Source organism: Equus caballus, chromosome 11 (genome assembly GCF_041296265.1).
Source record: "Equus caballus isolate H_3958 breed thoroughbred chromosome 11, TB-T2T, whole genome shotgun sequence".
Taxonomy (NCBI): Eukaryota; Metazoa; Chordata; class Mammalia; order Perissodactyla; family Equidae; genus Equus; species Equus caballus.
This window is the reverse complement of record NC_091694.1, coordinates 43,062,553-43,081,673: the sequence shown is the minus strand read 5'-3', so window position 1 is coordinate 43,081,673 and position 19,121 is coordinate 43,062,553. Positions and strand designations below refer to the sequence as shown.

Sequence of the window (19,121 nt, the reverse complement as noted above, 5' to 3'; positions counted from 1 at the left end):
AGCACATTAGGAGTCAGATAATGAGATAAATGAAAGACCGCAGGGAAGATCATTTTTGCAGACTTGCTGGATGGTTGTAAAATTTTTAATTTGCTGAATTCTCCTTTTTCGTTGTCTCTGACTCTCCCCATCTCTGTCTTTCACTGTCTTTCTGATGCTCTGAATCTTCTCGCTGTCTTTCTCTCTTTGCCTCCCCCTCTCTTTCTTGGTTTCTCTCTGTTTCAGCTCTTGCTTTTCAAGTGTGTGTGTGTCCTTTCCCATGGCCAAACCCTGCCTCTCAGGACTTGGGTAGGAGTCTGGTACCTTGAGCAGCGAGGCCCCATCCAGTGAGAGGAGGCAAGAGGACAAAGGACTCTCCCCACAACACTCCCCAACATCCCCCTAACCCCGCCTTCTAGGAGCTGCCGTGATTCAGCCGAAGGGAGAGAAAGATGAAGAGATCAAGGGAAGAAGGAGGGGAAAAATGGGACTACGGAGGAAGGACAGGAGATCAAAGACCAGGGAAGTAACGAGGAAGAGAAAGCCCCCGCTGCTCCCGCAAATCGATTCTCGGCAATGCCCGCCCTCCCGTCTGCTCCGAGCTGCTGAGCAGAATGCCACCTCCATGGGGCCAGACCTGAACAGAAGGGCTCTGGGGCACTGGGCAGGCACACAGGCCCGGCTGCGAGGGACCACTGGGCCTGCCTTGCCCTGCAGGGAGAGGTCCTGCTTCCCCAAGACCACCCTTTCGTCACTCAGGTTTTAAGGAGGCCCTCTCCAAAATCTAGTTTCAGTACTTGCCTTGGCAGACCCCTTCCTCCTGTTCCACACTTGAGGATGCTAAGGTGTCCCTTTGCTCTTCTGCATGAGTCCCAGCGTGGCTGCAGCTGGAGGGATTAAGAGTGGACACAATGGATAGCTTCCCCGTGGGGAGGAGGGAAGCCTGTGAAAGCACAGGAATGAATGGCTCAGGATGGAGACACATTGTTAGTCATTATGAAAATCACTCTCCGTCCTCCATCCCTTGTTCCTTCCCCACTGGGGACTGTCTGCTCTGCTTCCCTCCCGGGGAAGTCATCTCTCTCCGAGCTCTGCCTCCTGGAAAAGTGTGCTGCTGGTTACCTGGGGAATGGGCATTTCCTCTACCGGTCACTGCAGAGCCGTGAACATCGGCGAGGTCTGTGGGAATGCGAGGACCTATGGGCAGCTCTTGGGGGAGTCTGATAGAGAGGCCCCAAGCCAGGCTGGACAGAGGAGGAAGGGGACTGGGAAATAGGGTGGACTGCGACAGAGACAGGCGGTCCCAAGAGGAAAGATGGAATAGGTTCAAGGTCAGTGGGGCAAGGGGGTGCTTCAACTTGATTGTGGAGTAAAATAAACGGGCAATAAGAGCAAATACACAGGGCTTCCTATGTTCCAGGCTCTGAGAACCTGAGGATATTTACTTATTTAATCCTCACCACTATTGTTAACATCTCCATTTTACACAGGAGGAAACTGAGGCACGGTGAAAGGTAGAGTGGAGGAGCCAGGATTCCAATCTCCAGAGTCTGTGCTCCTCACCACTTGTCTCTACTCTCCCTCCAGAACAGGAGACGAGTTTGGTGAAGAATCAGTGTCTAGCCAAGAGGGAAAACAGCACTGTGGTTAAGAAGGTGAACTTCTGGGCCAGACAGCCCCACGCTGACCAGCAGTGTGACCTTGGATAAAATCCTTAGAACTGAGGTCACCCCTCAGAGCGATGTGAGTTGACTGAACGCACACTGGTTAAAACACCAGCACAGCCTGGCCCCTGAGCTCTGTCAGCGGCAGTTTTTAGTGTTGATACTCTCCATTTCCCATGAGAGGAAGGGAGCGTCTTCTGTGCTTGGCAGCTAGCAAGCCTCAACTTCCCACCTCTGGTCTCCCACCAGAAACACTGGAGATGGGCCTCTTAAGGGGCGCACGCTCCTGCAAACAGGCCCCAAAGAGCCCCAGCACCCACAGCACAGCCCCCTCCCCAGAGCCTCCCTCCCCTGCTCTGACCTGATGACCCCAGGGGTTCCCAGGCTGTGGGAGCACCCCCAGCACTGTGGCCCCTTGAACTGTCCCAGGGAGTGTGTGTTGCCACCCTCCTGCCCTCCCCAGCCCCTGCTTTTCTCTTGACGGAGAAGGCACAAATTAGGCAGAAAGGAAAATGTTGACAGTTGCCAGCCCTCCCTTGCTGGGGATAAAGAGAAATACGTTAACGGTTGAAGCTTTAGGTGGATCAAACGCAGTTTGTGAGATGCTTCAAATGTATTATTCATTTCACCAATGAGAAGCAATCGTGGGCTTTCTTTTTTCACCCCGTCCTGAGGAAACCTCAGCTACTGTGGAGATGCTGGGCTCCAGAGAGGAGGGGCGCTTGCAGAACGCCATCTTTCCAACACTAAACCAACTAGTCCATCTCGTGACCCTCTTGTTCCTCCTGAAGCTTTCCAAATGGGATAGGTCCACTTGCCACAGAATCTAAGGTTGCAAAGGCTGCAAGCGAGACCCACAAGGACTGGGCAGTGACAAGCACTTGGAATCAAAGAAAAGAGTGACTGTGACACTTAGAGGAGGCAGGAACTAGAGACATCGACTCTGGAAGGTCCTTCACGTGCCACGGGAACTTGAGGGATGTAACTCTCACGGGCTGGAAGAGCTCTAAGAGGAGGTATCGGGGCCTTGCATTAGCTCTGCAAACACACTGCAGGGGGACGGGCTGCACTCACCCTCTGCTCGGATAAGTGGAGGAAGGATCTGGGTCCAGACACAACCCTTAGCCTTGTAATTGGATTGGTGGAAGCCCCTCCCCAGCAGACTGAGGGTTCTGCACTCATTCCTTGCTCCTCCTCCTTTCCCTTTGGCCATGAAGGTGCCCCCTGGGCTCCTGCCAGCATCCCAGGGTTCTGAGACACCAGTGCAGCCGTCCAAACCCCCACACAGCCCCCTTCTTCAACCTCTCCCTGAGAAGAAACCGCCCCAGCCCCCACGGTCTTGCCCCAGTGTCTCACCAACCTCACACTTACGTGATGCAGGATGAATCGGAAGTGGGGGTGGGGAGTGGGCTCTGCTGCTGGAACGGAAGATTGGAACAGCCCAGAAGGAAGGAAATTTGACATGATGGATCAAAAAGCCTTAGAGTGTACATTCCCTTTGACCCAGCAATTCCATTTCTTAGAAACTGCCTCAAGGAAACATTGGTCAAGTGTGCAAAGCTGTATAAAAACGTCCATCCCAGCTTTGCTGATAAGAGCAAAACTTGCAAACATCTTAAAACCACAATAATAACGGATTGGTTAACTGTAGACTCCTGATGCAGTCCTTTAAAATCAGATTCTGGAATAGTGGAGGGAAGTAATATATAAATATATTTTCATCCTAAAAAAAATTTCAAATAAGAAAGATAAAGCAAAGTTCTCCCTTAGCCCTAACCCAATCCGGCTCCTCTCCTCAAAGTACCCATTATTATCAGTTTAGCGTGTGTCCTTTCAGACCCTTATTTTTGACGAATCATATTTAATGTAAACAAGTAATAAACTCAGGTTGTGCAGGTTTGCAAATAGAGATGTGTGTGTCCATGCAAAGAGAAAAGCCTTGCTGATTACACACCAAAATGTTAACAACGTTCAGCTCTAAATGGTGGGATTGCATATGATTTTTATTTCCTTCTGCGGGAATCACTGTATTTTCTACAGGAACGGAAGAGAAAAACAATGCTATTTTTAAATATAGTAAAACACAAGGAATTTATAACATTGGCTGCCTCCGAGGAGTGAGAAAGACTGTTCACTGTGTATTCTTTGATGCCTTTTGAATTTTGCACCTTGGGCATGGATTACCTATTCAAGAAGCGAATAACATTTTTAAAAATTTAATATAGCAATAAAGTAAAGTGGGAGGGCTGGTGGAGAAGACCTCGGAAGGATGGCAAGCCCTGATATTCTGGGAATCTGTAAAGTTCCTCAAGCTGTAATTATAGTTTCTGAGTGTGCTAAGGATTCACCCCAATAGTGCTAATCTCTTTCTGTCTCACCAGGCAAGGAATTAGGGCCTATAACCTGGAAGAAATGAGGTAGGGTCTAAAATAAACCAGGCTGCCAGCCAGAAATAACTTTGTAGTAATTTACAGCATAGCAACAGTGTGGTTCGGCTGAATCCGTTTTCATACTTTTTCAAAGTACTTTTCATCTCCCTTTGGTTCTCCAAGTTTTCCTTGAGGCTACCTGCTGCTGGCAGGTTCCTGGGCAGAAAAGAACAGGGCCGAAGACCTTGTCTAAAGGGCCATTGTTTGAAGTCTGCCCGGAAGACCCACGTTTCCCAGGGCTGCGTATCGGGTCTCACCCCTCTCTCTCTCCTTCCCAGGGCCCACCCCATCTGTCGGCATCCAGCTCTCGTCACCCGCATATAGGCCGCTGGTTCCTAACCTGTAAAATGAGGGTAATCAGCCTCGTCCCATAGACTGGTTGTGAGATGCCGGTGATGGTTGACAGACCGTACGACAAGGGTGGTGCCCAGGCAGAGGGCCTCTAAAGCTAAAGCAGCTTCCAGCCATCTACCCTGGGGGCAGAATCTAGACAGCGGGTGTGGGGCTCTCTGGGGCCGGGAGTAACCACTATTTATCAACTGATGACAGATATTTTCAATCAGGCGTGTTGTGAGAGTTAAATGAGAAGCTGTGTATGTGTGTAAGGACACAGGTAGCCCACCCAGCCTAGAACGTGCTCCATAAAGGATTAATTCCCTCCCCTGGAAGGCCTCCTCCCTGATCCCCTGCAGCCCTGCCGGCCAGCCCTTGCTCCTCCGCGCTGCCCTGTGCCTCCACCACTCATCCATCTCCCCGTATTGTAACCGTATCCTTGTATCACACACACAGTCTCACCAGATCGAGTTCCTTGAGAGCAAGATTCGCATCCAAATCATTTTTCTATGTCACATAGTAGGTCCTCAGAAATATTTACCGAATGAGCAAACGAGTGCTCTTTATGGAGCCATGAACCCTTGTTAATTCTCACTAGGCTGCCTCTCACTCCTGGCCCGGAGGCTGCCCGAGACCTGAGCTCCCTGCCCGAACTCACTCCAAACCAGACCCAGAGGAGGTGGGGCAGAGAGATTCAGGGACAGCGTGGTGCGGTGAAAAGGGGCTGGGCTGTGGTACTGGCCGTCGGAGACTTAATCATTCTGGGCTCAGTTTCTTCATCTATACATGATTATTAGACAGGATCAGGGGTTGAAAACTCAAATGCCTACAGAGGAAAGTCACGTAGAGAGGGCAGCAGAGGGTGGAGGGTCCCGTAGTCAGGGAGCAGGCATGTCCCTAAGTGGCCCTGCCCTTCAGTGCCAGCTGGTCATTGCGAACAGATACAGACTGTGGGCCAAATGTGGCAAGATTTTCTGATTTCTCAAGAGAAGCTAGAAATCTAGATTTTTGTGTGAAGTCTGCTGAACAGGTCAACCCAAAGCCATAGGCCATCTACAGTATGGAGGCCACCAGTCTGTGATCCCAGCTCCAGCTAACCACTCATCTCTTCCAGCTCTTACATTCTGCCAGTTCAAGAAAGGGGCCTGAAGACTCTCCTTCTCGGAATAACCTTTTAAGGGCCAGACCCAAAGTCTAGGCCTCATTCTGGTAACTGACCCCCAAGCTGCAGCTTAGCGCAAGCGCCGTCCGGTGTCTGCCATTTTCTCCCCACCCGCCCCCCACCCGCAACGAGGGCAGAAATGGGGGATGAACAGGAGCCAATGGTCACCTGTCCTGGGGGCGGGGGCAGAGTGCAGCTCAGGACGTCCCGCCCCTCCATGCGCCTGCCCTGCCCAGAGACCTCGCACCAGCGGGGACCCCCCACCTTCACGCTGCCCTGCCCGGCACAGGGGCGCGCACCGGTGATACGGCTTCACATAATAAATTCCTGTCAGAGACGCTGTCAGGGCCCGGGAAATAAATAATGATATTTAACATTTTGTAATAACAACAATTAACCAGTAAATAATGTCCTTTAAACTGCAAACGCTGGAGTAAATTAATTCTTCTAATGAGCTGTCAGGCACGGAAGAAAAAAGTACCCGTTTTCTTTGGTGCCACGCGGCTGCCGTGTGAGCAGCCGGGGAAGCTCACCTCGGCCCGGGAGCTCATCACCGGGCAGCACGCGGCACGGGTTTCCGGGGCCTCGCCTGCTCCCACGGGGCCTGGCCGCCCCGCGCCCCAGGCCCGGCCGCCCCGCCCCCCGGTGCTGATCGCCAAGGAGCAGCGCCGAGAGCGTTTCAATCAGAGACGCCCCTCCCTTCCCTTGCCAGCCGTGGGCCCCGCTCGGCCTCGAGGCGGCTGGGGGCAGGAGCTGGGGACGCAGGAGGGGGAGAAGCCGGTGCGCGTCCCCAGTCCTTACTGCGTGACCTTGGAGAGCTTTCCTGCCCTCTCTGGGCGGGGATGTCGTAAATGGAAATGCGAAGCTAATCAAACGAGATGTGATTACTTCTGAGCTCCTGAGAAGCCCGTGACCATAAAAAACACCTAAGAGTGAGGCAGCTCTTTATGTACTGATTCGGAGTAATCTCCAAGATATATTGTCAGGTGACAAAAGCAAAGCAGAGAACAGTGTGCAGGGGATGCTACATCTTGTGTATTAAAAATAGGACTAAAGAAAGAGAATATGTGTCCCTATTTGCTTTATACTCTAGGCAGGAAACGCAGAACGTTGCCTCTGGGGAGGGAACCGGGAGCCTGTGGTGGAGGGAGACTCGTCACTGAACAGCCTTCCCTACTCTTATTTTTTGAACCATGTGCAGACATTACCTATTCAACAAAGAAAAGACAAAGCCAGGCACATCAGAGGTCATCTTGTCTCTTAGTAGCTTTCAGGATGTCGGAGCCACAGGGGGACAGCTGAACTGAGACCCCATCTTACTCCCCTCCAGAGAGAGCACCCAGTCTCTTGAATAACCTATCCTAGAGACAAGCTAATGAAGCAGGAAGTCCTTCCCAGTATCAATTCCGTTCCCTCCTGCTGTAGGTTGAGTTTCTGTATTTGGTGGGAGAAGGGCTGATAGACAATTCCATGCCGAACGGGGGGGGGGGGGGGGGGGGGGGGGGGGGGCAGCCACTGAATGGAGACAAGAGAGTGTCGGCAATCCCAGCCCTCCGGAGCCATAGATCCCGGTTTTGAATCCTCGTCTGTCACTTGTTAGCTGTGTGGGTTGTATGTCACTCTCCATTGCTAGGCTTCAGAGTCCAGACATCCCTGCCTCCCTCAGGGGGAACAGGCATCCAGCTCCGACAAGAGTCGGCCCAGGCCCATTGCTCCCAGGACAGACAGAAGACCCCCTGCACCATCCAGGGCCATCTGGCCCCCGGATCTATGCCTCTTCAGCCACAGTGCCCAACCCCAGCCCCCAAAGGAGATGGATATGCAGCCTCCCTGTGTCCAGCTTTGCCTGCTAAGCACCTAAATTGTCATGCTCTACATCCAGAACAGGCTCAAGGGAGTTGGTGGCTGAGAGTATTGGCGCAAGAAAACCAGCTAGGCCCAGGGCTCGGTGGAAGCATGGGGGGCGGGGGGAGGTGCTGCTATGGGGCTGGGGGTGAGAAAAGGGGTGCAGCAGGAGGGCTCCCAGCCCCCTATTGCCATCTGACCAACTCCCCTTTTATCTGTTTGTATCCCTGCCTTTCTCATAAGGTGTCTCCTGATTAAAGAGTTCCTTAGCTAAAATTTAGTTGAAAAGCCCTGACCTTGGCCATTCAGAACTGGGTACCCAAGGCATGGGGTTCCAGAAAGAGCAGGGACAAGAGAGGAGGAAAGGGACCCAGCACATGATGTGTCCCGGCCCCGTGCCAGGTGCTCTCCTGGGACCGCACATGCAGAGTTTTACTGGAATCTTCACAACCTGTGGTTTGGGCAACAGCATCCCCGCTGTAGAGACAGGATAAGGGAAGTTCCAAGAGGTTAAGAGACTTGCCGGAGTATTCAGCTGGTAAATGATTGGCTGGAATTTGGACCCAGATCAGCTGACTCCAAAGTCACATCTCCCACCCCCTGCTGCCTGTCCCAGGCCCCCCTCCTCCCCACCTAGACATACTGACAGGGCTGGGGGGTGGGGGTGGGGAGGGAGAGGAGAGCAGTAAAAGACGGAGTGTGGGCTGGTGGCCAGCTCAGCCTCCTGACCCTCTACCTCCTCAACACACTCAACCCAGTGCCTGGACCATCACGGTGAAAGTTCAGGGAACAACTACTGAGTGAGAATTCCTGAGAGGCTCCCTTCCCTGGCAGACTAGAGGAAAAGCAATAGCTTCATTTAACCAGACAGAATCCAGGCAGAGGGAGAATGAGGGCATCTTTGACGTCATCTTTAGGACAGGGTGGTGGCTAAGGCTTAAGGACAGGAGTTTAATAGACCTGGGTTCAAATCCAGACTCCATCACTTACAAGCTGTGTGACTCGGGATAAGTTTCTGAACCTCTCTGGGCTCTGGTTTCCTCTTCCGCAAAATGAGGATAATTGCTCCCTATCTCTTTGGGCTATTGGGAGGGTTAAGAAGATGAGGTGTGTAAAGTACTTAGCATAGTGCCTGGGCATAAATTAAACACCCAATAAATGGCTGTATCTGTTCTGGTGAGGTTTTTGCTGCTAGACAAAGTCCATCTCCAAGATCAAGAAGGACAGTCGTCCCGGTGCCTGAGGTAGGCAGACTACCTCTGTAGCTCCTTGATTTGGGAGGCAGCCTAGAAAGGCCTCCGGGCTTGGTTTTTGCAGAGGGCAGCTGAAAACCTAGAGCTGAAGCCAGCAAAACAAGGATCCCAGCAGCGGGTCTGAGTCAGCTCCTCCTGGGTCTGGGGGTTCAAGAGCCTTCCTCAAGGTCACACGGCCTCCCAGTCACCCTGTCCTCCATGTGACTGCCCCCTTGGCCTGAGCCCTCCCGGGGCCCTGGGCACCTCTGTGCATGGAAGACCAGCCGGGAAAAAGGGGTGCTCCAGTGAGCAGAGGAAGCTGGATCTCAGCCACACGGAAACTAAAACCAGCTTTCCCAGCGCTGAGCTACTATGTCGCCTGAAATCAGATTGATTTCTTGGGCTTGTTGTGACGGCAGTGTTGCAATTGATTCGTCTGGATGATGGGGAGTTTATCTGTTTGGAGCTGTCTGTCATTGATCTGAATAAGCTTCTAAAATAGCCCAAATACCTGGTGAGGGCGACGCTGCCACGAACCCTGGCTCAATATTAATTATAATAATGAACAGGCACGAGGAGGTTTGGTTCATTGTCTGCCCTGTGGGGCTGGCCTCTGTGAGGTTTGGTGTTTAATATTCATTGTGAGTCAACTGGTACAAGGGGCTGGCGGACACTCTTAAACCGAGGGAAGTTTGCATGGGTGGTGAAGCTGTTCTCTGCTTCCGTGGGACAGAGAAGGAAATGCTGCTGCTGAAACCTGAAAGCTTAGTTAGACCTTAAGAAGGACTTCCTAATGACCGGAAGTGGATGGATAGAGCATCTCATCCACTTATCAGCCTGGACAAGTTATTTCTCTCTGAGTCTGTTTCCTCCTCCGTAAAGCGGAGATGATATTACTTCTCGGAGCTGCTGCTACTGCTGCTCCTGGGCAAAAAATCAGACAGAACAAGACTGGAGGCCTCTTCTGGGCTGTCTTCCGGTTCAGGGAGAAGCAGAGGGCTCCTACTTTGGGTAACAAAGCACCTGCCCTTCTCAGCCTTGGCACAGAGCGAGCATTCAATCAATGGTGCTATTATAATAATAATTATTGATTCAATGAATATTTATTGGGTGCCTACTACATGCCCAGCCCTAAGGAAAACTAGTGAATAAGCCATGATGCCCTGCCTTTGAGGAGATGAAATCTCGGTTACTATGGAAGCCGGGGCACCCCCCCCCCCACCCTTACTAGAGGCTCTCAGGAATGAGGGAGAGCCCCGTCTCCGGGAGACCGCTTGGATGTGGCTCCTGGAGGCAGGCAGGTGGATGTGAGGACCTCCTAGGGTGGCTGCAGATCCCAGGCAGTGTTACCCAGCAGAAGACAACTCTACTAAAAATCAGTTAACGAGAGCCCCTCTAGAATAACGTTCTTCCAGGAAGAAGAGGATCCTGGCCCTCAAAGGGTCTAGCAGAAACATGATCAGACTTGGGGTTCAGGTCTGCAAAAAGCAAGGAAAAACCAGCCGACTCCCACTGCCCCTAAAAACACCAGCTGAAACTGCAGCAAGAAACATGGAGGTTTAATCGCCATCAGGACTTCCGGGCTGAGGTTTGGACAGCAGTGAAGGAGATCCTGGGTGGAGAGACACCAGGATCTGTCTGGGAGCCGGGTGTGCCGCCTTCTTTGCGACCCTCCTTCCTCTGTTCCGACAGAGCTCTCCTTTCTCCTCCAGCTTGGAGGCTGGTGGAGACCCCCATGGCCAGCCTTCAGAAAAACATCAGAAGAAACTTAATAGCGAAACGCTTCGGCAGATCGAATTGATTTTTTTCCTATTGGTTCCCTAATATAGGCAACACTGTTCCTGCCGCTTTTCTGGGCTGGAGATTATGTCATAAATAAAGAGATTTGCTCCCTATTTCCATGTGCTTATCTTTAATAAGTTAAGAACTCAACAAGCTTTAGGAGGACTTGAAATAAGCAAGGGATCCGGTGGTGGCTTCGGTGGTGGCAGTGGCAATGGCACAATGGCAGCCGCCGCTTTGTTTCAGCAGAGGAGGAGGCAGATGGCTCAGGCGGGTAGGGGGGATTTTGCATTTTGCATTCTTTGGGCTGCACTGGGTCCAGGCTCAGCTGGTAGTAGAGAGGGGCAGGAGGGAGAGCTGGGGGAGGAAATTTGTGGTGGCAGATGTGGCAAAATGGGTGGACAGAGCTCATGAGGCTAGGGGTAACGTAGGAGCTAAGAGTGCAGGCTCTAGGGGCCGGCCTGTGGCCTAGTGGTTATGTTTAGTGAGCTCTGCTTCAGTGGCCCAGGCTTGGTTCCCAGGCACAGACCTACACCACTCATTGGTGGCCATGCTGTGGCAGCAACTCGCATACAAAATAGAGGAAGATTGACATAGATGTTAGCTCAGGGCGAATCTCCCTCAAGCAAATAATAATAATATTAAAAATAAGTGCAGGTTCTAGAGCCAGGTAGCCTGGGTTCAAATTCCAGCCCCATCATCACTTACTGGCTATATGACCTTGGGTAAGTTATTTAGCTTCTCTGCTTCCTCATTTTTAAAATGGATAATATTTACCTTGTAAGTTGTTGCAAAGATCAGCAACATACAAAGTGCTTAGAACAGAGCCTCACATGGGGTATGCACAGGACATATGTTAGCCAGTGTATGGTTATTAAGACATCCAACTCCGTTCACTTTAACCGCTGCTGAGCCTCTGCCGTGTGTCAGGCCTTGGTCTGGGCTTCACAAAGGAGTGAGTCTTGGCCAGGCCCTGACTTCAGGGAGCACCAGCCCAGCTGGGGCCCCGGTCCCTGACCAGCATGAGCTGAGCAGCGCTGCTGGGTATCTACACTGGGGGAATCTGAAAGGGATTGGAGACCCCTTCCTGGGGAGGCTGCCATCCTCTGCCCCTGTCTTGAGGCTCACCCACTCTCCGGTTCTGGACATCCCACAGATTAACTGGCATTTCTTTAAAGCTGACAGTGAATGGAAGCTGCGGCACGTGCAGACAGCCCTCTCAAGACTGAGAACAATCGCCACTGTCCACTGTGCACTTCACCTGTGCCAGGCCATGCTCTCGACGTGCTTCGTTTAGTCCTCAGCAACCCTGTGAGGACAAGGCTGGCACTATCTCTCATTTTACACTTAAGGAAACTGAGGCACAAAGAGGTTCGGTAATTTGTTCAAAGGCTTATAGCTGGCAAGGACCAGGATTTGAACCCTGGTCTGCTGCCTCACCCCGTGCTAAACACTGTCCTCTATTCTCCACGTTGCACTTGAGGTCACAAGCATTAAAGAAGCACGTAAAATGCAAAACCCTAGCTGAGGGCCACGGGGCCAAAAACATCAATATAACGAGCATTTATTGAGCACCTACTGTGAGCCAAGTCCTCCTACAGATTATCTCACCGGATACTTTTCTGAAAGGCAAGCAGCACCATTTACAGGTAAAGAAATGGAGGCCCAGAGAGACTCAGAAACTTGCCCAAGGCAAGGATAAGGCTGGGATGACTTGAACCCAGACCAGACTCTGAAGCCTGGGCACTGTTCAGGATAGGCCCTCAGCCTCTTGATGAGCAGTATCCCTTTCCAGCAGGCCTTGCTCTTGCAAACCACTAACAAGCCTCGGAGGGAACCAACAGGCTGCCCAGGCTGAACCGAGAACACCCGGCATGTGCCCGCCCACCTCCACCCTTCTCCACTCGCGGCGACTCCCCACTCTCTTACAGAAGACGTAGGGCAGGCCCAAGAGCCTTAAGCCAATCCGTTGCTTGTCCTATAAGTCAGGATAGGGCTCCTTAGCTCCTTCACACCCTCACTCCTTCCCTGATGGGGAAATCAAGGCTCAAACATGGGCCAGGCCTTGGCCAGCACCTCCGAGCCAGTGGGACTGAGACCAGAACAATGCTCCTAACCTCTGCTTCCCGGTGGAATTTGGGGCCAAGTCAGTGATCCCAGGATGCTGCTCAGCACATCCCATCAATCTCTGCAGCCTGTCTCAGTCAGATTACATGAAGTTCTCCCTCATGGGCAATTTCGGAGGGGCTCAGTGTCAGTATAGAAGTTTTCCAATGGGGGACAAGACCAAGAAGCTGTTTTGACCCCTCTCTGTAGATGGGCTGGAAGTGGAGTCCTCCTCCTCCCAAGGTCTGGGGTGGCCTTGCCCTTTCCCAGCAGGAGACGATTTCCATCTCGCGCTTCCATTTTGCATTCTCCTTCTCCTCCAGGCCACTGTCTGGCCCTGCGAATTCTGTTGCTTTAAGGATCAGTGACCTCACAATCGGTTGCCATAGAAACCATTGTGATGTCACAAGCAGAGGACAAGTAGTTCAAGGAGGAGTGGAGGGTGGGAATGCATGGCTACAATTGAGAGACATTCGAGATTTCTGTCCTATTTTCATGCCCAGAAAAGGAAGTATCTCGAGCTGAATTCTGCTATGTGCGGGAGACCTGACCAAGTTTCCCTGTGCTCTCCTGGGACTGAGATGCCTCTGAGACCCAAAAGAAGGGTCAATGAAAAAGAACATCAGGGGCTGGCCCCGTGGCCGAGTGGTTAAGTTTGCGCGCTCCGCTGCAGGCGGCCCAGTGTTTCGTTAGTTCGAATCCTGGGCGCGGACATGGCACTGCTCATCAGACCACTCTGAGGCAGCGTCCCACATGCCACAACTAGAAGAACCCACAACGAAGAATACACAACTATGTACCGGGGGGCTTTGGGGATAAAAAGGAAAAAATAAAATCTTTAAAAAAAAAAAAAAAAGAAAAAGAACATCAGAACACTCCCCATTTGGAGGCTGCAAGAAATGGACTAGTTTTGTGGCGGAAAAGAATGAGATGAGATGCCAGGAGGAACTGTGGGGCTGGAAGTTCCGCCTGGAGGGGATGATGTTGCCTTGCCTTAGGAAGCGTGAACCATGGAGACACTTAGCTTCTCGGGCTTTCATTGCTGTGTGAGCCCCTGGTAGAGACAGACATGCCACATTCCAGGGTGTTGAGACTCCATCTCCCCTCCCTGCTCTGGGAGTTCCTCAGGGGCTCTGCCTGAAGGATCTGCCGCTGAGGTCCTGAATGTTCCCTCATTCAGTAAACAAATGAGTGAGAGGGTGATAAATGAACTGGGCAGGTGTTGGGGCAGAGGATGAGAGAAGGCGTGGGGATGAATGGATAGGGGTGGGCAGGTTGGGATAGAGATCGTGGACAGGCCCCTAAGCTTTGGAGCTCTGGAGCTGCCTGCCTGCCTCTCTAGCTACATCTCACCCGCACTTCTTGTTTTCTGTGATCCAGCCACACTAATCATCTCTTAGTCCTGCCTGCCACCGGACTTTCTACTTTGCACACGGAATGCACTTCTGTTCCTTCCCAATCAAATAACTCATATTCATCATCCTACCTCCTCACGGAAGCCTTCCCTGACTAGGCCAAATCCCCAGGTCAAAGGCTCCATGGCCCTGTGAACCTCTCTAGAGTGCCTGCTATACTGTACTTTTGCACTTAGGTAGTTTTTCGTAAGGTCACCCATTCTAGACCGAGAGCTTTGAGCGGGCAGAGCCAGTGTCTGTTTTTACTCACCTTTGTATCTCCACCACTTAGCACGGTGGATACTTAATAAATATTTGTCTAATGAATAAATTGTTAAGTAACCAGCCCTGCCCTGCCTGTTCTAAGCAGCCTGGACTGCACTAGGGGAGAGCATCTAGGCACAGGCCTCCTGGAGGTGAACACAGGGCAGAGGCCAGAGGCCAGAGAACCTGAGATCCCTCCCACACCAGCTCCTGCAAAGACCCACCGGCATCTAGGCCTTTCTGCTCTGCCTTGGAAGTATATCTTGGTTTCACCACTAACGTCTACAAATCACTTAGCCTCCCAGAGTCTCAGTTTCCTCATCTGTGCAATGGGGACAATAACAGTACCTACCTCATAGGATTCTTGTGAGGCTGTATTTAAATCCACCAGCTCAATGCCCAGTAATAGTAAATAATAATTGGTGCTATCCTTCTTATTTTTAGAGGTCAGGAACTGCCCACTGGATTCAGGGACTAACTTCTAAAAATATGGGGAATATACTAAGTTTTTGTGAATCTGCTTTAAATGCATGTGGCAATACTTTTAAAGAGGAAATACTTAAAGCCCTTCTGTAAAATATGAATCAGCTATGAGTCCATGCTTTACGTAATTCCAAAGCTTCATGCCTGAGTTTGCTCAAAGGGGAAAACTCAATTATCCTCTCACATTATTCAAAGCAACCCCATAATCTTGCCTTGGGCATAAAAAAGGCACCCAGCCATGGCTTGACCCAGGGTGAGTGCTGGTCAGGGACAGGGCTATGAGGTCAATCTAGCTGGGGTATTTGCTCGTGCCTCCCCCATCCTGCCCTTGTCCCTGGAGGTGGGTGGAGCTGGTCCTGCAATTCCACAGGGTGAAGGGGCTCTCTCTGACAAAAGGAGACCAGTCAGTGGCACCTTCTCCTTGCTCATCCTATGCATAAATACTCTCAGATCTATTGACCAAATACTATCAGCTCCACACAAGGAAGAGCTAAGATGCCTTTGAGGGGCATCCCAGCCAGCCTAGGAAGCTTTGCTCCTCCTACCCCTACCCCCAGCTCACTCTAGCCCCCTGAGGCCCACCTGCCAGGGGCAGCCTGCAGGATGCACCCAGGGGCTCCTCCCCCTTTCCCAGGAGCCCACCCCACCTAGTGACCCACTCCCTCACCACATGGCCATCATCCTGGTACCAGGTCCCCAGCCCCAAGCTGCACCACTGTAAACTCAATGCCTCTGGACAGATGTATTTTATGTAAGTTCAAGCACTAGAAATATTGAGTTCAGAGAATTTTATTTCTAGGGCCCTCTATATTTCTCTGGGATTATCACCTGTCTTGGTTCCCTCCTTCTGCAGGTTATTATCTTTGGACCCTTTCCAAGCCAAGTCGCCTTGATTGCTTGGGGAGAAGGCTGCCAGTTTCCTCCCATGGCTTCTCTGGGTCTGATGAGAGCGACCTTGGGGAACCTTTCTTCTTCCTTCTGTATAGTCCTGCAGGTGGCCACACTGCCCAGCAGCCTTGGCTTTTAGGAGCTGGCTTCACAAGAGACTCTCCAAGTGCCAGGGAACATGGAGAAAGTGGTGGGAGTGGAGGCTTCATGCCCCCCAAGTTAGGGAGGGCTATGCTTATGGTGAGCCTCAAGGAACAGAGGGGAGGGAGAAGGCCAGCTGTTCTCTTTTCTACACCAAGCCAACCTAGCCTGACACCAAATTAATAGCACTCAAATGAGATGCAAAGCATTATGCAAATCTAGAGAACAAGGCCACTCTCATCGCGGCCTTTGGGCTGTTAGAAGGCCAGCACCTTGCGCCCTTCCCCAGAGGACCCCACGGGCTCCCTTCAACTTCAACCCTCATCCCTTCTGCACCAGCTGGTGTGAAAAATCCAAAGAGATTGGCATGACCCTCTCAAGGTCCTCTGATCCAAGGACCCACTCTGGCCTCACCTCCCAGGTACTCAGGTCCTCTTCCATTCTGAAATGACGCAGAGCAGCCACAGAAGGTGGCATAATCTCCCCCTGGATGCCAGTATTCCAGTTCCCCACTCATTAGCAGTGTATGCAAAGTAGATGCAGGGGGTTTTTGCATCTATCTAACTGTCCATTAAAATGGCCTCACGCCCATCACCTCTGCACAGGCCCAGGCTTCCAAATTGCCAACCCCTGTTGCCTGCAAGCGCCATGTGGTTCCTGCACCTGGTAATTGCTGCGGTGTTTGTTGAGCTGTATTTGCATTTGATTGTCATTTAACTTTCCATCTTTCTCCTTCAATCAAACCGGGGACTGAGCTTCTGCAATTGATTATTCATTTTATTTTCAGCCCCTTGGTGGGTTTTCAGAGTTTTCTTTATTAGTGCCGCAAACTTGAACCCTGGGACTCCTGTCACGTGAAGGGGGAAGGCCTCCTCCCACCCATCCCAGGGCTCCTACATGAAAATAATCTAGCCAGCATTGTGGATCTTAACTCCTATCCCAAGTCTCTCTTTTCCAGCACCTGCCTCATTTCTGCCCAGCCGGTGGCATTAAACATTTATAGAGCCGTGGAGGATCAAAGGCTTTGGCTGGGGGTGGTGGGCCGGCTGGAGGCCCCGGGTTGGAGATGGAAAGCAGCTTACTTCAAACCATTTTCTGCTGCTATCTCCATCCACCCTGGGCTCTTGCTGCAGCTGATCTGGTCCTGCTTCTGGAGCAAGAGCAAATGCTTAGGAGCCAGGACTCCCCTTTTACCAGGATGGAGCCCTTCTGCTCCCAAATTCAAAGGGTTAACTTGGGTTATTCCAGGAAGACTGGCTGGAGCTGTGGCATCCCAGACTGTTCCAGATGCCACAGGGTCTGGGAGCCCCCACTGAGGAGTGGGTTGAGGTGAGCAGGCAAGTCTACCACGGGGAATCTCTGGAGTGAGGTGGCAGCCCCTGCCACTGCTTCCCTGAAACCCCCAAATCTCCTTAGCTCTACAGAATATGTAGCTCTGGGTTGAAAGCTGTCTTAGAGGAGAGTAATTTTCTTCTCTCACTCAGAAAGCAAATGTCATCCAGGCAGAGACTTCAAAATAAGTCACCAATGTGCCTGCAATCCCGCAAATTGATGGACCATTTGGAACAGGGGAAGTGAAGCTGGCTTCTCTGGAGATGTGGGCTGGATGTCTGGCACTGTCTAGGCAGAGGCTGCGAGGGTCCTGGGAGAGAGTCCCTCCTTCCCTCTCTCTGGCTCTCAGTCCTAATGCAGCCATTGTAGCTCATTCCTCCCCCATTGTGAGTCAGCAATGAACCCCTCAGTCCCTACCATTTTCCATGATGCTTGAAAACCCACCTTAGTTTCACCTGGATGAAAACCCATCCAAAAAACCCAATAATTCCGGACTCCCTCATTTTGGTGTAAATATCTTTGTGATGGGGTAGCCCATTCAGTGCAGGCACTAAGGGTGTCCTGCAGCTCAAATCACCACAAAGCCTGGCCCCAGCCTACTCCAAGCCTTCCTCCTACATCCCTGCAGGGACTCCCTTCTCCACCAGCACTATCTTCTCACTGACCCCAAACTACCTTGTATTTTCCACCACTTTGCATTTGCATAAGCCACTCCCTCAACTCTGGACATCGTCCCTCTTCCTCTTCACTGACTGAAACCTAAAACATATTTAAGACTTCATTTCAGCCCACCTGTCTGTTGTGTAAAACTTTTAATGACCTCCCCCACCCCCAAAAGAAGCAATTGTCCCCTTCTCCATTATCTCACAGCACTCATTTGGCACCAGTGATCTGCCTTGGGCTTTAGACACTCCTTCCCCACCCCCATGCCATCATTTACTCACAGATATTTATTAAGCAGCTGCTATGAACTGAGCACTGGGCCAGGTTGGGAGTGGAGGAGACAGACATGCTCTGTGCCTTCACAGAGTTGACAACTAGTAGAAAGGACAGACAATTAAGCAAGCACTTGTATAGACAGAGGAAGCCCAGGGTCCTCTGGGGGCAAAGAACTGGGTGGGGGACACAGAGAGAATAGGAGAAACAAAACTAGTGAAGGGAGACTTGCAAGTCTCCCCAGGCTGCCACTTTCAAATATGTACATGACTTGAGTACAGTATAAGCCTGCAGCATACAGCCAAATGTCCCCTAGGGCACCCTATTGTCCTCAACTTGTGGATGATGCCGAAGTCTGGGCAGAATGGACCCCTTGGAAGGCATAAGACAGGATGCTTGACAGAAACTCTACTGCTTCCCAGTTTGGTCCACACTCTGACTCAATCTAACTGGGAACCCATTGCATGGAGGCCACATTGACCATCTTTAGGCAGGAGGGACAGCCAAGGTGCATTATTCTTCCCATGATGTAATACAAACCCATCCTCTGAGCTCAGGGCAGAGTGATGCATTATGGAACTTGTAGTCTCCATTGGACCCTCTCCTGAATGCCTAGGGTTGCTGGGGCAATAGCAAGGGTGATGTGGCAAGTTCCTGGGTGGCTACCCTCATCCTTCTTGTGAGTAGTAACCAGCCTACCAAGGAGCCCAGCTACCAGGAGACAAGCCTGCCATCAGCTTCCAAGTCCCCATGAATCATCCTGGCATACAAAGGGCATTCCTGGGTCATGACTCACCCTCCTCTGCTCAAGCTGCTTAGTCCAGAGGGGCCCAGGAATCAAGGAGATGCTCAGGAATACCTTTAAGGAGGAAAAGAGGACTCTCATGCCATTTGCCAGTATTTTCCCAAACTCCCATCAGCCACAGAACCTTCCACCTCCCTCCTCTGTTGGCAACTCTTTCTCCCTCCCCTCTGCACTTTCTTTCTTGGCTTCCTCTCCTCACCTCTGATCCTTTTATCAACTCCCTCCTTCTGCCATCCTTCTGCTTCTGCCTTCTTTTCTCTCAGCTTCTCAAAATGACTGTCCAGAAATCCTTTCCTAGTGATGCCTTAAGATAATTCCACACGCCACCTGCCTGCTGCCTGGGATT

The 19,121-nt window shown here is 51.5% G+C and overlaps 1 protein-coding gene and 1 long non-coding RNA gene across 2 annotated transcripts in view; both read right to left on the bottom strand.

Moving 5' to 3' along the window:
• Positions 1 to 19,121, bottom strand: part of PIPOX (pipecolic acid and sarcosine oxidase) — a 46,643-nt gene that overhangs the window by 25,315 nt on the left and 2,207 nt on the right. Inside the window, exon 2 of the mRNA XM_070227746.1 lies at positions 18,767 to 18,829. The gene's annotated coding sequence lies outside the window, so the exon portion shown is untranslated. The remainder of the gene's footprint in view (positions 1 to 18,766; positions 18,830 to 19,121) is intronic.
• On the bottom strand, positions 10,183 to 12,810 carry LOC138916356 (uncharacterized). Its single transcript, XR_011423561.1, has 2 exons — positions 12,544 to 12,810; positions 10,183 to 10,388 (listed from the first exon to the last, which is right to left on the bottom strand). It is a non-coding gene; the product is annotated as an uncharacterized lncRNA (long non-coding RNA).